This window comes from Talpa europaea (genome assembly GCF_964194135.1).
Source record: "Talpa europaea genome assembly, chromosome: 3".
In the NCBI taxonomy this organism is placed as follows: domain Eukaryota; kingdom Metazoa; phylum Chordata; class Mammalia; order Eulipotyphla; family Talpidae; genus Talpa; species Talpa europaea.
In genome coordinates this window covers 138,762,007-138,780,932 of record NC_140069.1, presented here as the reverse complement: position 1 = coordinate 138,780,932, position 18,926 = coordinate 138,762,007, and positions in this window count along the sequence as shown.

Sequence of the window (18,926 nt, the reverse complement as noted above, 5' to 3'; positions counted from 1 at the left end):
GTGCATCCTGGGGGTGGATGCTGTGTGTGCCTTGTAGCCGAGACTACAGCCAGAGAAGCCCAGGAAGCCTGACGGCTCCTGGTGTGCAGATGCCGTGAGTGATTCCCCTCCCTCGTATGAGCAGTGCCTTCGGCAGCAGATTTGGTGGCTCATCTGCTGGTACCAATAATTGTCTTTTGCACTTGGTTGGTGCCCTGCCTGGACTTATTTGTGTTCTGTTGTATTTTGTTATATTGTATTGTTATATTTGATGTATTTGCTTTTGTGGGCCATGGCTGCATTGTTTGTTTGCTTAGAAAATTGTATATATATGTATAGACTGTATGGCAGAAAACCCTGAGGGGGTGGACTGTAGGGTAAAGAAAATGTCAGGCTTTTCTGCCCTTCCGCCATCAGGATAGATGATGGATCCTTGTCCTGAATGCATGCCTGATGGCGGGCACCTGGAATAGGGTGTGGGCATAGGTAGATGGGATTCAGCTGAGTTAAGACTGTGCTTTTAAGGGCGGCGTCACGGGGGGACGCGAGCAGCCCCAGCCAGTAGCAGCAGAAGCAGCAGCAGCAGCAGTAGCTGAAAGAGAAGCCGAGAAGCAGCAGAACGAACTCCAGAGAGCTCAGATAGAGTAAAGACTTGCTGGGGGCTGGGAGGCCTGCCAGCCTCCCAGCCCCCCAGCCAGCACCCCTGCCTGCCATATGCCTGGTGAACCCCAATAAAAGACCTGCAAAAAACCACTGAGGACTCTGACTCCTCCTTTACCCGGTCTGCATGGGATCAGAAAACCTGCACTGTGTCAGGTCCTGCCCTCTACACACACCTTCAGCATGTGTTAAATTCCAACCCCTATTCATTTAGCCCTGGGTGACCATGAACCCACTCCATTTTCCCCGCCTCAGATTAGCAAATGGCTCCAGCATAAAAGCAGTAGGTCTTAAGCATATTTAACAAGGAGGGGGCTCTTTATCTTTGGCAGCCTTGGCTCAGATGCCTTTGTCTGACATTTATTGAAAATATCATAGCACAGCAGAAAGATTCCAACAGCTCCTGTAGGGGCAGGAAGACCACAGTGCAGGTTTTCTGATCCAGCAGACTGGGTAAAGGAGGAGTCAGAGTCCTCAGTGGCTTTTGCAGGCTTTTATTGGGATTTACCTGATACATGGCATGTAGGGGGGCTGGGGGGCCAGGAGGCTGGCAAGCCTCCCCGCCCCCAGCAAGTTTTCACTTTTTCTGGGCTCTCCGGCCTTTTCTCGCATTCTCTCTGCTTTCCTGCTTCTCCTTCTCTCTCTGCTTCTGCTGGCGTACCCATGACGCCGCCCTTAAAAGCCCAGTCTTAGCTCAGGTGAATCCCATCTACATATGCCCACACCCTATTCCAGGTGCCCACCATCAGGCATGCATTCGGGACCACAGGGTTCCATCATCTATCCTAATGGTGGGAGGGCAGAAAAGGCTGATACTTTTTACCTTACCCTACAGCTCCCTATCATGTTTTGAAATTCATCCCAACTGTAGGTGGAGTGTCCTGTGGATTAGACAGACTGTCAAAGTCCAAGAGCTTCAGTTTTTTTTTTAAAGATTTATTTATGCATACAAGAAGTGGGGTACAGGCCAGAGGTGTGGGGGGAGGTGAAAAGATTCACCAGAGACAGAGTGGGGAACAGAACAGGCAGACTGACTGAAATACACTGCTGAGGGGAGCAGTGGGCAAGTCAGGAGAGGTCTGCTGCGCCATGTGGGTAGCTCCCTGGCCAGGGATCAAACTTGTGCTACAGAGGCTGCAGACAGCTACATAGTTTGTGTTTTAATGCCTCGCACCACCAGGGAGGCCCAAGCTTCAGTTTTTCCTTAGTGTCAGGAACTGCTTCAACAATCCCCTGATCCCTAGGAATAACTTTCTCTCTCCTTTTTCTTCCCTCCTCTGCAGCTCATGGAGAGACAGGGCATGCCTGCTATCTTTTCAGCTGAGTAAAGACCTTCTTACTCCTCACACCTGGGCTTGTTGGTGTGGAAGTTGCTGCCCAGGCATGTGTAGTACTTCTAAATAACGACTCTGGCTGCGATCTTCAAGGTCATGGTGCAAACGTAGTTTATGTGGGCAGGTCCGTGGAAAAAGAGTCAGATACTTTTTTTTGATGAGCCAATGTCCCTTGAACAGAAATGGCTCAAATGTCACCCCTTTAAGTTCCCACTCTTTCCTAGTAAAAGGCCTACTATATAATTATGCCTTCAATGACTTTTTTTAGTAAATACTTCTGATATTATGACAGCTGATAATTCCTATAAGTCAGTACATTTGGGGGGATAGATTGCTACATAGCACTTTCGTGGCATACAAGTAGTCTAGCAAGAAGCTGGCTCAGCAGGTATGAAGTAACACAATAGAAAATAGTACATTATCAAAATCTGAGCTCCAGAATCTTTTCTTTTCTAACAGGTCATTGCCCCTACTCGGAGCCTCTCATTGTTACATAATCGCCTACACATCTCCATTCTCTAAAAAAGTAATTAAACCATCACAGGAATGTAGTTTATCACAGAGAAATCCCCTGACCCTCCCTTTGGGGGGGGTGTGTGGATATCCAAACTATTTATGCCAGAATATCTGTGGGATTAGGAGGAGCAATGCTTGTGGCGTCTTCAGTATGCTTTCTCCACTAAATCTCACTCTGCATTTATACTCTGCAGCCCTGTAGTGCATGGCACCTCTGCCTCCTTTGCGTGAGAAGTCGATCAAAATCTTTTATGTTATTACGGAAAGCCAGAACTTCCAGTCACTCTGTTAAAAACCCAATAAAAACTTAACAAATCTTCCTATTTTTGTCATGTGCATTTTGAAGTGTTTATTACTATTATGGCTGATCTACAGGAATGCTATTGATTTTTGTATGTTGACACTGTATCCAATGAATTTGCTGAAACAGCTTCAGTTTTCATTGTTCATCTATTCTCTTGAATTTTCCATGCTGACAATCATATCTGTAAGATTTTTTTTTCTCTTTTTCCTAGTCTTATATCTCTTGTTCCTTCTTATGTATCTGCATAGGAACTATGATAGCAGTGAGCATCCTTCATCATGTTTTAAAGAAAATGCTTTTAAAATTTCACTCTTTTTTTTTTAATTTTATTGTTATATTCCCCATACAATTGCAGCCCCCCCATTCTGACCCCAATCCCTCCCCTCCCGCCCCCGCCCCCCTAAAAGTGTCTCTGGTTCATAGTTTTTTGTTGATTTTGATTTTCACTTTCTTATAGTTATTCGTTTTCCTGGTCCCTTATTTAAGTTTTCTAGATTCCTGCTATGAGTGAGACCATCCGGTATTTTTCTTTTTCTTTTTGGCTTATTTCGCTGAGCATGATCCCTTCCAGCGCCATCCATGTTGCTGCAAATTGCATGTGTTTATCTTTTTTGAATGCTGAGTAATATTCCATGGTATATATGGACCACATCTTCTTGATCCAGTCATCTATTTTTGGGCATTTGGGTTGTTTCCAAAGCTTAGCTATTGTAAACAGTGCTGCTATAAACATAGGGGTGCAGGTGTTCTTTGGAATTGATGTTTCTGTGTCCTTTGGGTAAATACCTAGGAGTGGAATTGCTGGATCATATGGAAGCTCTATGTTTAGTAGGTCCAGAAATCTCCACACAGCTTTCCACAGTGGTTGGACCAGTTTGCACTCCCACCAGCAGTGCAGAAGAGTTCCTTTTTCTCCACACCCTCGCCAGCATTTGTTGTTGCTAGTTTTTTTAATATGTGCCATTCTCACTGGTGTAAGATGGTATCTCATGGTAGTTTTGATTTGCATTTCCCTGATGGCAAGTGATGTTGAACATAAAATTTCACTCTTAATGGTTTGCTGTAGGCTTTTGTGGATTAAGAAAGTCCCCCTGTTGGGCCTCCCCGATGGCACAGTGGTTGAGCGCTGGGTTGCCCGCAGCCTCTGCAGTGCCGGTTTGTTCCCTGGCCGCAGGCGAGGGTCCCACAAAAAACAAAAAGTCCCCCTTTTGGGGGCTTCCCTGGTGGCACAAGGAGTTAAGTATGCAACCTCTGAAGCTATCTGCAGCCACGGCAGCACGAGTTCGATCCCTGGCCTGCCAGGTAGCCACCCACATGGCACAGCAGACCTCTCCTAACTCACCTGCTGCTTCCCTCAGCAGTGTATTTCACTTTTTTTTTTTAAGATTTATTTATTTTTATTTATTTATACAAGCACTGGGTACAGTCAGAAGCGAGGGAGGGTGAGAGAATTCACCAGAGCCAGAGCGGGGAGCAGAGCAGGCAGAAAGACCGAAGTACACTGCTGAGGGGAGCAGCGGGCGGCAGGAGAGGTCTGCGCGCCATGTGGGACCCTCCTCTGGTGGCCGGGGAGCAGCCGGGGGATTGAATCCGTGCTGAAGAGGCTGCGGGCAGCTTCGCTATCTAGCGCTCAACCGCTGCGCCACCGGGGAGGCCCAGCAGTGTATTTCACTTGATGTGCCTGTTCTGTTCCCCACTCTGTGGCTGGTAAATCCTCTCACCCCCCACACCTCTGGCCTGTATCCCAGTTCTTGTATGCATAAATAAATAAATCTTAAAAAAGCAAAGGAAGTCCCCTTTTTCTTAGTTTGCTAAAATAAATATTTACTCATTGAACATTGGCTTTCATTGAAAGTTTTTTCTGTATCTATTAGAATGATCATGTGGATTTTCTCTTTTAATATGTTGATGTGGTACATTATGCTGCATTAATTCTTGAAACTGAAGATGTTGAATAGAAAGAGTTGAATAGGAGAGGCGTTTATCTATTTCTTGAATGACCAGCTAAACTAGCCTGCAAAAATACTCAAATTTGGTATCTTTCAGCAGAGGAAACCTGATTACTAATTTAATTTTATTCATGACTATGTCCCTGAATGATAAAATTGTTTTCATTGTGAAGCACTTCACATAAAGGAGAGCAAAAAACGTATTTGCATTTATTAAAAATAAGAGTAATGAACACCTGTGTCTCTATAACATAGATAATGTAATACATTAGTACCAGTTCCTTAGAAATTCCCTGTATATAACCTTCCAAAATCATCTCTCTTTTCTTCCTATAGAGAAATATTACTTAGTTCTGCCTGTTTTTGAACTTTATATAACATGTGTATAATCATTTGTGGCTTTCTTCATTTGACCCGTATTTTGTTTTTGAAATTCATTCTTTGCAGTTGAAGTATGTAGCTGTAGTTCATTCTTTTCTATTAAATTACTGAATTTATCCATTCTGCTATTGATAGATATTTGGGTTATTTCCAGTTCTTTTTATTCCCCAGTTATTATAACTAACACTGTTATCAAACCTCCTGGCATATATATCTACATATCCATATACCTACATATATACAGACATATTATGCACACACATGAATATATAAGAATCTATATGTGTGAATATATTCACACACAAATACAGGAGTAGATCTGTTTGGTTGTGGAATACATATTTATGGGCTATTTTTATTCTTATATGAACAATATTAAAAAATCAAACCAGCAATCTATAGTCTGTGAGCCAGTTATCTATTTCGGTTAATAACATGTTATCAGAACTGGGGTCAGTATTAGGAGGGAAGGGTGCAGGGTGGTATAAAATCAGAGTCAGAACTTATCTTTATTTTATATTTTAGTATTTTGTTTATCATGGATTTTTGTATTAATTTTGATTTAAAAAATGGCATATCAATATCCTATTTACCTTGATGACAGTAGCTTTTAGTGCTTGCTTGAGTTCTGTGTCTCAGGTGATTGCCTCCCTAACCTCATCCAAGTTCCAGCCCCGCCCTAGGAAACCACTCATTAACTCTGCATTTCTGCAATTGCTTCTTAACTGGTCTCTCCACTTTTACTTTTACTATCTATCTTTGATCTCTTCTCCACATGGTAGCCACACAGATCACTTGAAAAGGTCCACTGAAATAATGTGTATCCAGACTTCTGCTTCAAATTATTCAATTGTCTCTTAATCTAGTTCGAACAAAATCCAAACAGGCCATTTAAATAAATGTTATCTTCTCATCCTTAAAATTTCATTTACCCATCATTTCTTTATAGGGGCTTTCCAGTCTAAAATAAACGCCCTCCTGATATTTCTGTTACTCTGTTCTTTTTTCTTCCTAATATTTTGACAACATACAAGTCGAGATTTATTTGATTTTTTAAAATTTGGTTTCTGCTCTTCTTAAACCCCAGGATCTTTAAGGGAGTTAAACGCTTTGCTCACCACTCTCTATCCCAATATTTAGCACTCAACTATTCACTATATAAAACTAGAAAAAACTAATAATAAGAGTCAAAGTAAATGTGTTTTGGGAGGAAATGCCCCACAAATAAGATGGCATTAATATTCATTAATATTAAAACAATCTGGTTTTAACAGGGGTCATAGAACTGATCACCTCCTTTGGCTCACTAGGTCTACATGTGAGACCATGTCCCGAGGATAACTTGAACATTTAATTTAAAATATCCATATATTAATAATTTATGAAGGTTAAAAAAATGGGAAACAATCCATAATGTTAATTGCCTATTAACCCTCCTCCATTTTCATTCTCCTTCTCCAGCCTAGATGTTGCTTTTATGACAAACCCAAACTGATAAGCATTAGTGGAGAAAAGTCATCAAATCAGGCAAAACAGATTTCCTATAATTTTTAAGTTCACCAGTTTCTAATGGGCAATCATTATTTCCCCCTGACATCCTGTTGTTTTTCTCATGAAGCTGTTCTCCTACTTTCTACAGATGCTATTTCTATATTCACCATTCTTCTTTACCAAAGGAACCACCAAGCTCACTTAACTCAGAAAATCTGAATCATTCATGAGAACAACTTTATAATCCAGTTTGTCGCCAAGACCTAGTGTTTCAATCTCAAAAAATTTTCTACCTAGACGGCTGCCACCACAATCAGAATCACCATCTGGATAACTGAAATGTTCTCTTAATGAGTTATTCCATTTTTTCATTTTCCCTTTTTCCTATCCATTGTTCACACAGTAAAGTGGTCTATTTAAATAAAATGTATAAAATGAATTCATATCTATAACAATATACCAATACAGCAATTTATAAAGAAAAAGCTATAGTTGCCCTTCACCTCAATCCAATTACAATCCCCCAAGGAAAGCAACCATGCATCAAGTATTTAATGTGAATGTATCCTCCCATGCTTTTTCCTGCGCTATACAGAAATGTAGTCAAATATTTTTGGATTGATTCTTTTTTCATTTTTTCCTGAAAGGTGAATAACATTATATATATATATATATATACATCTATATGTGTCATGTAAATTACTTACTGAATATCTACTTAATACTTAATAATGTATCATGGGCATTCTTTCAGGTGACTATATAGTTCTTTTCCTTTCTCTTTTTTATGTAGCAATGTAAAATTCCAGAGACTGTAGTATAAAAATTAAATTCTTCCAGTGATGGACATTCAGATATATGGTGACTTTTTGCTATGAAAAGAATCATTGCGATCAAAAGTTCATTTTATCCTGTATCTCATGAGCATGCCTCCAGCTGCCTTTCAACTGGCAAACTACAAGACTGCTTAAATGTCCTTGAAATCTGCGGGTTAACAGGTCTGCCTTTGTTTAAGACTCCTTATTCCATGCCCTGTAGCCAACCTGAGACCTCACATCTTTATATCAAAAGTCTCCAACATCTAGCATGGTTTCCTAATGTGAATCAGATTATGACTCTTTCAGAAGTTCTCCCGTGGAATCAGATAACAATTCCTAGCAGGGCCTACATGGCTCTGGAGTGATCTAGTCCTTCTCTCTCTTTAAATTTACTTTATACCACACTTCCCCTTATTCACTATCACTATGCTAGCCACCTGGCAAGGTTTTTTCCTACCTGATGGTCCCTGCATATTTTTCACTTTTAACCTGCAAAGATCTTCCCTGACTAACCTTCTCCCCACCAATCTAAATTAGCTTACTTTCTTAATTAACTTTTTTATGACCTCTTCATAGTACTCCTCACCAGTTATCGTGGTATATAAGAAATAATGTTCATATTTATCTACTTGTATTTATGTCTGGCTACTCTCTGCCTTCTCCAGTTGGCACCAATCTCTATGAGAAAAGAACAGTGTTTTGCTGTATCACCAGCAACTAGCACAATGCTTAAAGGGAAAAACCATTTTAAGTGAATATACGTACCTGCACTAAGGACTTACCAGCAAGCGTGGTAACAGAAGTTAGTGTTAATAAACTTTTAAAATGATATGAGAATTAAGTATCAGACACATCTATATGAAATTATACATACACATATATACATATGATAAATTGGTGATACAGTGTAGTGAAAGGAGCACTGGCTGGAGAGAGCAGTGACTCATTCATTTCTTGGTTACCTAGTAAATATCCCTTCCTGTTAGCCTTATCAATGAATGACTCAGTAGGTATATTACTGTCCCCTAGTGGCAGCTACTCTGAGCGCTACTACTGCCCTTTGGAGAGCAGAGGTCAGGTAGATTTTCTGCAAAACCTGTGACTGTTTAATTGATAAATTATTTTGTGTCCCTTGCTACTTTTTTTTTTAAAAAGATTTATTTATTTATGCATACAAGAACTGGGGTACAGGCCAGAGGTTTGAGGGGCGAGAGGATTCACTGGAGACAGAGTGGAGAACAGAACAGGCAGACTGACTGAAATACATTCCTGAGGGGAGCAGCGGGCGAGACAAGGAGAGGTCTGCTGTGCCATGAGGGTAGCTCCCTGGCTGGCTGGAGATCGAACTTGTGCTGCAGTGGCTGCAGACAGCTTCACAGGTGCGTCTTAAACCCTTGCACCACCAGGGAGGCCCCCTTGCAACTTTCATTATTTATTTGTTTGTTTGTTTGTTTGGTGGGACCCTCGCCAGTGCCCGGGGATCGAACTGGTGCTGCAGAGGCTGCGGGCAGCCTTGCAACCCAGCGCTCAACTGCTGTGCCACCAGGGGAGGCCCCCTTGCAACTTTTTTTTTTTTTTTAAATAGAGGCATGTTTTATTTATTTATTTGTTTGTTTGTTTCTTTTGTTTATACATGCACTGGGTACAGTCAGAAGCGCGGGAGGATGAGAGAATTCACCAGAGCCAGAGCGGGGAGCAGAGCAGGCAGAAGGACCGAAGTACACTGCTGAGGGGAGCAGCGGGCGGCAGGAGAGGTCTGCGCGCCATGTGGGACCCTCCTCTGGTGGCCGGGGAGCAGCCGGGGATCGAACCGGCGCCGCAGAGGCACGGCTGCTTCACAACCCAGCGCCCAACCGCTGCGCCACCGGGGAGGCCCCCCCCTTGCAACTTTTAAATGCTGCATTATATATAGTGAAACACCCGTATACAATGATTTGTACCTAGAATCTATTTTACCTGTGAACACAAAGCTGTGTTTTATTTTTACATTTCTACAGTGAATGTTTTAGGAAAGCATCTTCAGTGGACAGATGAATGTGTCCATTAGACATGGCCAAAACACCACACCTCTGTCAGCTGGTGTTTGTAGTGTTCACATTCATGTGGATTTGACTTATAAGTGCCAGCAAGTAAGTATTTGATTATATTTTCTTGAATAGTCATATTTAAGCATTTATATATTTAAATACAAACTACTATAAATTACTTTCTTTGTACTTTTTCTAAGTCAGGCATTATAAACACAAACAAAATAATGGATGTGGGTAGGCTATATTACCTACAGATCCATTTTAGGTTATTAAAAGAGACACTATGAAATATTTATTTTAAAAAAGAGAGTTGGTAGTGTACGGTTGCAAACCGCTGGAATAGATGACGCTTAAGGGAGGGAAGTATAAAAAATAAATGCTTAAGGTCCCATCTAATTCTTAATGTATTGGTTCTAATCTTTAATAATGGAAAGGATTTTTTTATTACTTTGTTTATATTCTACTATAAAATTGGTGATATACAATAAAACAAAATTTTAGATTCAGTGAAAAATATTTTCAGAGGGAAGGGGGAGAGGGGAAAAGGGATAGGGCATTTGCACCAGGGTTTGGTGGAGGGTGAGTGAAGCATGTGCATATATAGTGGTGTGACAAGTATACCCCTCTAATGATAGTTATGCAGATGACTAACTAAAAACTGAGGGGAAAAACCAAAAATTGGTGATATATACAAGAAAACCAAACACATTTAAAAAAAATAACATGTGGGGGGGCCTCCCCTGGTTGAATGCAGCACTGTGAAGCTGTCCACAGCCTCTGCAGTGCCGGTTTGATCCTGGCTGACCAGGGAGATACCCACATGGCGCGGCAGACCTCTCCTTTCTCGCCCACTGGTCCCCTCAGCAGTGTATTTCACTCTGCCTGTTCTGTTCCCCGCTCTGTCTCTGGTGAATCCTCTCACCCTCCTGCACACCTGGCCTATAGCCTGGTTCTTGTATGCATGAATTAAATAAATCTTAAAAAAAAATACATGTTGGGGCCTCCCTGTTGGCACAAGGGATTAGGACACAACCGATGAAGCTATCCTCAGCCTCCGCAGTGCAAGTTCAATCCCCAGCTGGCCAGTGAGCTACCCACATGGCGCAGCAGACCTCTCCTGACTTGCCCGCTGCTCCCTTCAGCATTGTACCTTGGTCAATCTGCCTGTTCTGTTCCCAACTCTGTCTCAGGTGAATCCTCTCACCGCACCCCCCACACCTCTGGCCTGTACCCCAGCTCTTGTATGCATAAATAAAAAAATCTTTAAAAAAAATATGTCTGTGGAATATATACTCAATGGAATGGTACACAGCTGTGAAAAAGATGGGATAGTGGCATTTGGAACAAAATGGATGGACCTTGAGGTGAATATGTTAAGTTAAATAAATGAAAAACTGATATGGTTTCACTCATTTATGGAAATAACAAAAAAATACACAAGCAAAATACAATAAGAATAAATCTTGAAATCAGTGAAAGAATATAATGGTAGCCAGAGGGAAGGGCTGGGCAGGAAGGAGAGTGTGGGAGGCAGGCAGAGGGGTATGGGCATGGGTGGTTTCGTGGAGGGTGAGTGGAACATGTGCATATATGGAGGAGCAAAAATATAACCCCCAGAATTAAAAAAAAAAATAAGCATGTCAGCTATTCGAATGTTCCAACACTTGTTAGCTAAAGGTGACTCCACATGATTTCCCAAGTTTCCTTACTCAGTAATCATTACATGCTTCTGTCATTTCAACTTCATGATACATTGTGAGTTTATTACATATTTAAAATTCTCACCAAATAATTGTCTCTAGGCTTGAGAACGAAGAAACTAAAACACAGAGAACTACGAATGTATTAGGGAAAAAAAGATGAAATGAAATCTTCTCACTATGAGATTCACAGATTTAAAACGCAACCCACTTTCCTATCCCCCTTCCCTGTTAATTTTAAGTTCTTTCCTTATCAGTTACGACATACTCTGCATTTTAACCATATATATTAAAAGTCGTCTTCTCTTCTTTCCCTCTTACCCTGGTTCACTGAATACACGAATTTTGAGAATATGAATTTTGCCTTTTTCCTCCGAGGCATCCCTATGTACAAGCAGTACCGGGCACACAGGGACTCCAAGACTATTTGTTGTGTGAATGCCTGAATATCGCAATAAAGGAAAACGAGAGCTTGGAGCGCGGCTTCCACCAGAGTTCTAGGCAGCAAGCAGGGGGGAGGGACCAGGACACTGATTTTCTGGATGGAGGCGCCCTCGGCGCTCGTGGGGATCAGGCACATGTTTATGTTCTCTGGGCTGAGCTGACAGTGCGCAGTTGTGAATTTCATGCACAGAGTGTGCAGGCCGGGCACCCCTCTAACACTAACCTGCACCTAAGTCTGCATAATGTTCCATTTCCAGCCTCAGAAACACGTTTTTGTAAGTGCACAGCTCGCCCAGGCCAAGCTGGGGTATTATTCCACCTGAGCCTGCTGGTGAGAATGGGCTGCAGGGTAGTGGCCCCCAAATGCATGCACACGGGAAAAGAGGAAGCGCCCGCTTTCCGCACACAGCCGCCCCTGCAGCGCCAGGTCTCCCCGCGATCAAATCCCGCGCTGCTCCCCGCCCCACCTGCCTCGACCCCGCCCCCGAGGCACCCCCCCCCGTAGGCGGGGCCGCAGAGCCGGCCCGGCTCCCTCCAAATCAGTGAAGCGCGCCCCGAGTTTTAGCATCGCACTCTTCAGCCAACACCGAGGAAACGCAGCCCCTCCCGAAGCCCGCCGACCCCACGGCAGCGCAGCAGCCCACGCGGGCCGAGCAGAAGCAAAACAGCAGCAGCCCCCGAAGCAGACACGTGAGCCGGGCGAGCGCGGCCGCCTGCGCAGCGAGAACTTCAACTCCCAGCGTGCCGCTGGGCGGTTGCCCTCGGAGGACTACAACTCCCAGGGTGCTGCGGGGGCGGCCGCTCGCCGCTCCTCCCGCCCCTCCCCCGCCCCTCCCGGCCGGATCGGCGTGCGCCTGCGCACCGGAGGCCGGAGGAGTCTTACCCTAATGTAAGATGGTGGCCCGTCTGGCTGTGGAACCCACCGAAAGCTGAGAGTCTGCCTCTCAGCCGTAAAGGTCGGACTCGCTGAAGCAATCAGGCCCGGTTCTGAAGAGTTTTTTCCCCGACACTCGTTCAGCGGTCTCTGGGGAGGACGCGGCAGCGCGTGGAGGCGGCTGAGGGAAAAGCGAGGCAAGGCAGGCGGGTGAGTCTGTGCGGGGCTGGGCTTAGGGGAAACCCGGGGCTGACCGGCTACGAGAGAGCGGAGGCTTCTCCGGGTCTGTGCAGGCCGCACCCCCCGTCCTCCCCACCCCCCGCCTCATCTTCACCCCCTCCTGCCGGGTCTTCCTCCCCTGCCCTTCCTCCCTCTCCCCTCTACGCCACAGCAGTTACCACCAGGAAAAGGCAGCGGGACGCGGGCGGCGCGGCCACCAGCGCCGGCGCCTTCGAAAACCTCCTCAATTGGGGAGCAGAGGCGGCTTCGGGGCTTCTCTCACCCCCCTGCGTCTTTGGAGGGCAGGATTCTGAGGGCTCAGCACGCCCCGTTTCCCGGCCACCCCCCCCCCCCACCCCCGGCCCCGCTCTGACGTGCCTTCCCCTCGGCCCCGGGGCCGCGACCCCAGCCTGCACCCCACCAGCCTGCGCGCCCCCCAATCCCGGCGCGCCTGCCCCGCTCGCCCCGCCGCTGCTCCTGCCCCGCCGCTGCCCCCCTCGAGGCACCCTCGCCCCCCTCTGTGCTTGCACCAGCCCCCAGACTGTCTGCCACCCGGGAGCGGCTTCCGATTAGTAGTCTTTGCCTTCACCACATCTGTCATTTTTCGAGCTGCCCCTGAAGTCTCCAGATGATTGCTCCTCCTCGGGCTCACCCACCTGTTTCTCAGCCTTGCTGGGCATCGTCCTTTGCTGCCCTCTTTCCTGGTACAGCGTCTCGGAATACACACCTCCAGAAAAAGGGATGCCCCGGGTTGGCCCCTGAAAAGTCAAGAAGTTGGGAAGTGAATGAAGGGAGGCAGGAGACTGACTATCACGCGTTGTGAGGAAGGTCGTTTGTTGAGGCTGCTCAGGGGAGGAGTGTTTGCGTTTTGCGTGCAGTCATCTGTTGGATTATTCACTCTGTTGGGATATGGGTTTTTGTTTTTGTTTTTTTTCCTTTTCCTTTTTTTTTTTTTTTTTTTGGGGGGGGACCGGTTTTCCCATGCTACATAGCTTTCTTCTGACTTGCCTCTCCCCAGGACACTTTTTTGTGGGCTCTGGTTATACCAACATATATTGGCCTAAGCATTTCAAAATAAGATAAATCTGGCACAAAGAGAATTCACCTGTGACTCCACGCGCAAATATAAATGATATTTTGAATATGTGTAGGTTATGTGTGGGTTACAGATCTTCTTCCCTCTTGAGAACTGATTATCGACTGAGTGAGTTATACTGTTGGTCAGCTTAATTGATGACATATTTTATTTATGGTTTGAGTGGAAATTTCCTCTCCAGCTAATATCAAATTTAGTGTTTTTGGATGTGGGAAAATCTTTTAACATCTCTGGTATGGTAGGTACCTGAATAAATAATCTCTTGAAAACCTATTAGGATGTATGCAAAAGAAATACCAATTTTTTTCCCCCCAAAACTAAGTCCCTCATTTTTTCCCAACAAAAAGAAGGGGGCTGGGACAAGAAATGACAGAGCTATACACATAGGTGCATTTGGTGGCATTCACTGACATTGTTGATATTAAAGAGCAGAAACTGGGAGCAAGAAGTGCCTTGTGATGTCCATGTTTTGGTGAAAGCAAAATTGAAATAGACTGACTAATGACATAATGGGGAGAAGGGGCCTTTGCTATAACCAAACTACTGTGAAGTAATTACCAGAAAAGCAAACAGGATTACACACTTCAGATACATACATCTCAGGTTTAAGCATAAATAAGACATTGTGTTCTTAGGACATATGTAAAAATGATGTAAAAATGTTAGAAGTCAGTAGCAATCGCATGCAGAAATATATCTCTTATTTGCAAAAGTAATAATATCTCAAATGTAAATGCAAATGCATTCAGTTACTCTTTTAATCACTTTTGCATCTTTCTGTATTATGGTGATTTTTTTTTTTAAAAGATTTATTTATTTATTTATACAAGCACTGGGTACAGTCAGAAGTGCAGGGGGGTGAGAGAATTCACCAGAGCCAGAGGGGAGAGCAGAGCAGGCAGACTGACAAAGTACACTGCTGAGGGGAGCAGCGGGTGGCAGAAGAGGTCTGCGCACCATGTGGGACCCTCACCCGGGGATCGAACAGGCGCTGCAGAGGCTGCGGGTAGCTTTGCAGCCCAGTGCTCAACCGATGCGCCACTGGGGAGGCCCTTTATAAAACTTTTTTACTTTTAGTTACTTATGTTCAATTTGGGGAAACTAAATAAATCCCTGCTCTTTTGAGAATTGGAAGCAATTTGTATAGCAAGCCTTGTCATAAGTTTTAACTTAAGGTTTTTTAAAAAAATATTACTTATATTTAGTTTATCAGTAGGTATGTATTTAATTCAACTGATATTCAACTCTAAGTAAAAAATAAACTTCAATTTTCTTTGTACTATCTTGGTAGAGATGCTCTCCACTTTGAACACGCCTGTCACACAGGTCTGGCAGTTACTCTTGGCTAAACTCTAAACAGAGTGTTTTATGTTCTAGGAGAGGACTGTCTGTCTGGCAGAAGAGGGTAAATGATTGTAATATATCTTTTCTTTTGTAAAGATATTTGGCTTACTAAGTATTGTAATTTTCTTCTCTCTATACTTTTTCCTGCAATCAAGTTCAGCCCTCCCTGAAATCAAAAGAAATTGACTTTGGGATCTTTATTTTTTAAAAAAAATATTTATTTATTTATGCATACAAGAACTGGGGTACAGGCCAGAGGTGCGGGGCTTGTGGGGATTCACCAGAGACAGAGTGGGGAGCACAACAGGCAGACTGACTGAAACACACTGCTGAGGGGAGCAGCCGGCGAGACAGGAGAGGTCTGCTGCGCCATGTGGGTTGCTCCCTGGCCGGCTCGGATCAAACTCTTGCTGCAGAGGCTGCAGACAGCTTCACAATGCTGTGCATAACCCCTTGCGCCACCAGGGAAGCCCGACTTTGGGATCTTTAGTATTACCTAAAAAGTTACCTAAAGTTCTTTGACATTTTGGTAGGAAATAGGGAGCTGAGATTGCAAAATATTTTTGTTTGGTTTAAATTTTTAGATATAACATTGTGAACATTGCAGCTTCCTATTATTCCCTTTGAGGGTTTTTTTTTTTTTTAAATATAGATTTAGTTTGGAATACTTTTTGCCATGTTCAATAATTGAATTCTCCAAATGAGTTGATTCTATCTATACAAACGTTTTAGAACATGAAATACTTAAAGTTAATATAAATTTGTTTTCATCAAGTTGCATAGACTAATCTTCAGTCTTATTAGGATGAGCTAGTTATAGCCAAATGGCAAAATTCAGGAAAATAAAAGTGTTTTGTAATACCCCATAGCTTCAGTCTAAATGCGAGCTCTAGAGGTAACTTACAACTCATTACTTTATAAAACAAAGAGGATATTGCTTAAGGATGTACTCCTTGCCTTAGAGGAGTTTTGTTTTAAAAGTGATTTTGTGTGTTAAGAGTGAAAAAAAAATAATCTCAGTGTAAGCATTATGACTTTAGAACTCTTCCCTTTCTTCCCTTTCTTGCTCTAGCTTTTAAATTGAAGCTACACTTTTCATTTTAATGTGTTTTTTGTGTGTGTGTGCCTGCAATTAATATTCACTTGAATAGATTTCAACACAATGATATTATTTTTGTAGACCATTCAAGTGGAATAGAAAGTTTTAATTCGTGAAAACCTTCAGCCTTTACTGAAAATTCAGTTAGCTTACTGTCATTTAGTGTAACTGCTGCTAGCTTGGCTTTTTGTTAAGGAAGTTGCATTCAGCTCAGGTGCTTCTGAAGAAAAACAGTAGGGAAATAGGTTAGAGAAGTTTTTGCTGTTCTAGAAATAGTTTAAGTAGAATGTACTACATACTTTTCTCAAAGGATCTCAATCTAAGTGGAACTTGCAAATGGTTTTCATCCCACTGGAATAGCATGTATTGGATAAAGCCTAACACGTTCTGAGATTTTAAAAAAATTTGTTATCTCAGAGATTTTAGGAAAATCTATAAATGACCATGTTTTTATAAATGTGACAATATCCCTAATATCTTAAAACTAGATTTGTATTTTTTTCTCAGAAGTTGAGAGTTTAAAAATTGTAAAGATAGCATAACTTACTCAATTATTTAGTGATGTAAGGAAAGAATATAAGTGGGACTTTTTAATCATGCATTGAACAGTTTTCTGAAAGAATTTTTTTCATAATTTTCTAATCTCATTATGATGTGGCCTTCTTTATTAGAAGAATGTGTGATAAAGTGTCAGCTTTTTCTAAAGTAGTAATATAACCCTGTGGGGTTCATCACAGCTTTCTTTTTCATAGTATGATTCTTTTATTTTTTTAATTAGAAAATACTTTATAGAAGAGAAAATTTCAACACTATGTTGGCCCTTTAGATTAGCTCTCCCATTGTAAGTTTTTCTTTTACCAGAAGAGAAATTGCATGCTACAAAAAAATGGGATGGATACTTTTACTTGTTGGGAAAACTTGACTTTAAAGGTAGTGCAAGAGCTAGTTAATGAGTTTAGTTTTTCCTAGGGAGATTATTTGTGAGGATGGTTTTACTACTCTTCTCAACTCTGTTTACAGGAGAGTTGTCCTGTTTCAAACTTTTAATTTCTTTGTGTGCTAGGCAGATGATATATTGTTATTAGTATAAACATTATTAGGATAAACATACAAAATATCATAAACATGCTAGTTGTATGTGTATGTCAGGTATCTGTTCAAAGTGTTTTTTAGTTATGGTAACTAAAAATCTCACCTCTTAAAGATTTAGAGAAAATAAGGAAGTGGGGGACTCAAAATAATCAGATTCGTTTGTATTTTTGCTTAAAACCAGATTTGGGGAAAAGTAAACAGTGTAATCACAAGACTAAAATGCCAGCATATAAAGGTAGCTGAGTATTATGTACCTGCTTTTGAAAGGAATTAGTGAATGAGGTAGGGAAAATGATGACTGAATTTTGAAAGTTGCTATAGATTGAAATATCAAAGCATTCTTTAGCAGCAACAAACAGATACATTGTCAGTAAGCCAAATATCTGAAATTTCTAAGTGTGTTTTTCAGTCCTTTAATAAAATGCGGATTTTTTGATTATTTAAAAACCTACTAATTCAGGGCCTCCCTGGTGGCACAAGGGGTTAAGACATACCTATGAAGCTATTGGCAGCCACTGCAGCACGAGTGGCTTTTTAAAAATAAACTTATTAATGAGAAAAATTTTAAACAGGTGTCAAAGTAAACACAAACTTCTATGTAGCTGTCACTCACTTTCAAAGATTATCAACTCATGGCCAATTTGGTTTCCTCTGTACCCCCACTCTGCCTCTTGTACCTCTAGCTAATTGTTATTGCATTGTATCATTTGTATAAGAACTCCTTTGATAAAATATCTTAATTTTTTAATCAGGATTATTCCGTCAGCTTTGAGTGCTTATTATAGACTGGCTTCTAGGGAAGTGGCATTCAACCTCTTCTAAGAGTTTACTGTTTTGTTGGGTATACTTTTATAATGGTATAACTAGCTTTGTCTAAAGCAGCATGCAAATAGTGTTTGGTATTTATGGTCTTAGTCCAGTGTGTTAGTGTAGAGATCTCTGCAGACTGAAGTTTTCAGAGTGGGGCTTCCTGAAGAAAGTAAAACTCAAATAAAGAATATATATTCTCTGCATAGGCAGAGCCTCTCCAGAGGGTGAATACTCCATATATTCCATGTGGGAGATGGCAGCTTGAGCAAACACTTATTGGTGGGGACCAGCATGATGTGAGAGGGATGTAAGGAGCCTGATCTGTGGGGATCGAATTCTGGGAATGCTGTAGGATAAGTTAATATACTAGTGTTGTACTAGATTATGAAGGGTGTATTCAGTGTCAGCTTGAATTTGATCTGCTATGCAACAAGGAGCCATTAGAGATGGGGGAGGGTATAGGAGGCGACATAATAAAAGTGCTCTTATAGAACGATTGCTCTCTGAGTAATATACAGCATATTTGGGGGTTGACAGTTGAGTTGAGCTTGAAAAATTAAAGACCAGACCACTGAAGTAGGAGGTCATCTGAGAGCTGTTAGTGTAGAAATTCTACAGGATTTGGCAGCTAGTTGAGTCCATCTTATTCCTTATATTCAGAAATGGCACCTAGGTTTTGGTGATTAGAGAATTGTCATTGACAGTGAACTGCAGTTTGTTATACAAGCCTAGCTTTTGGAAAGGAAGTGATGCATGAGCACTTCAATAACAGTATCAAAAAATTTT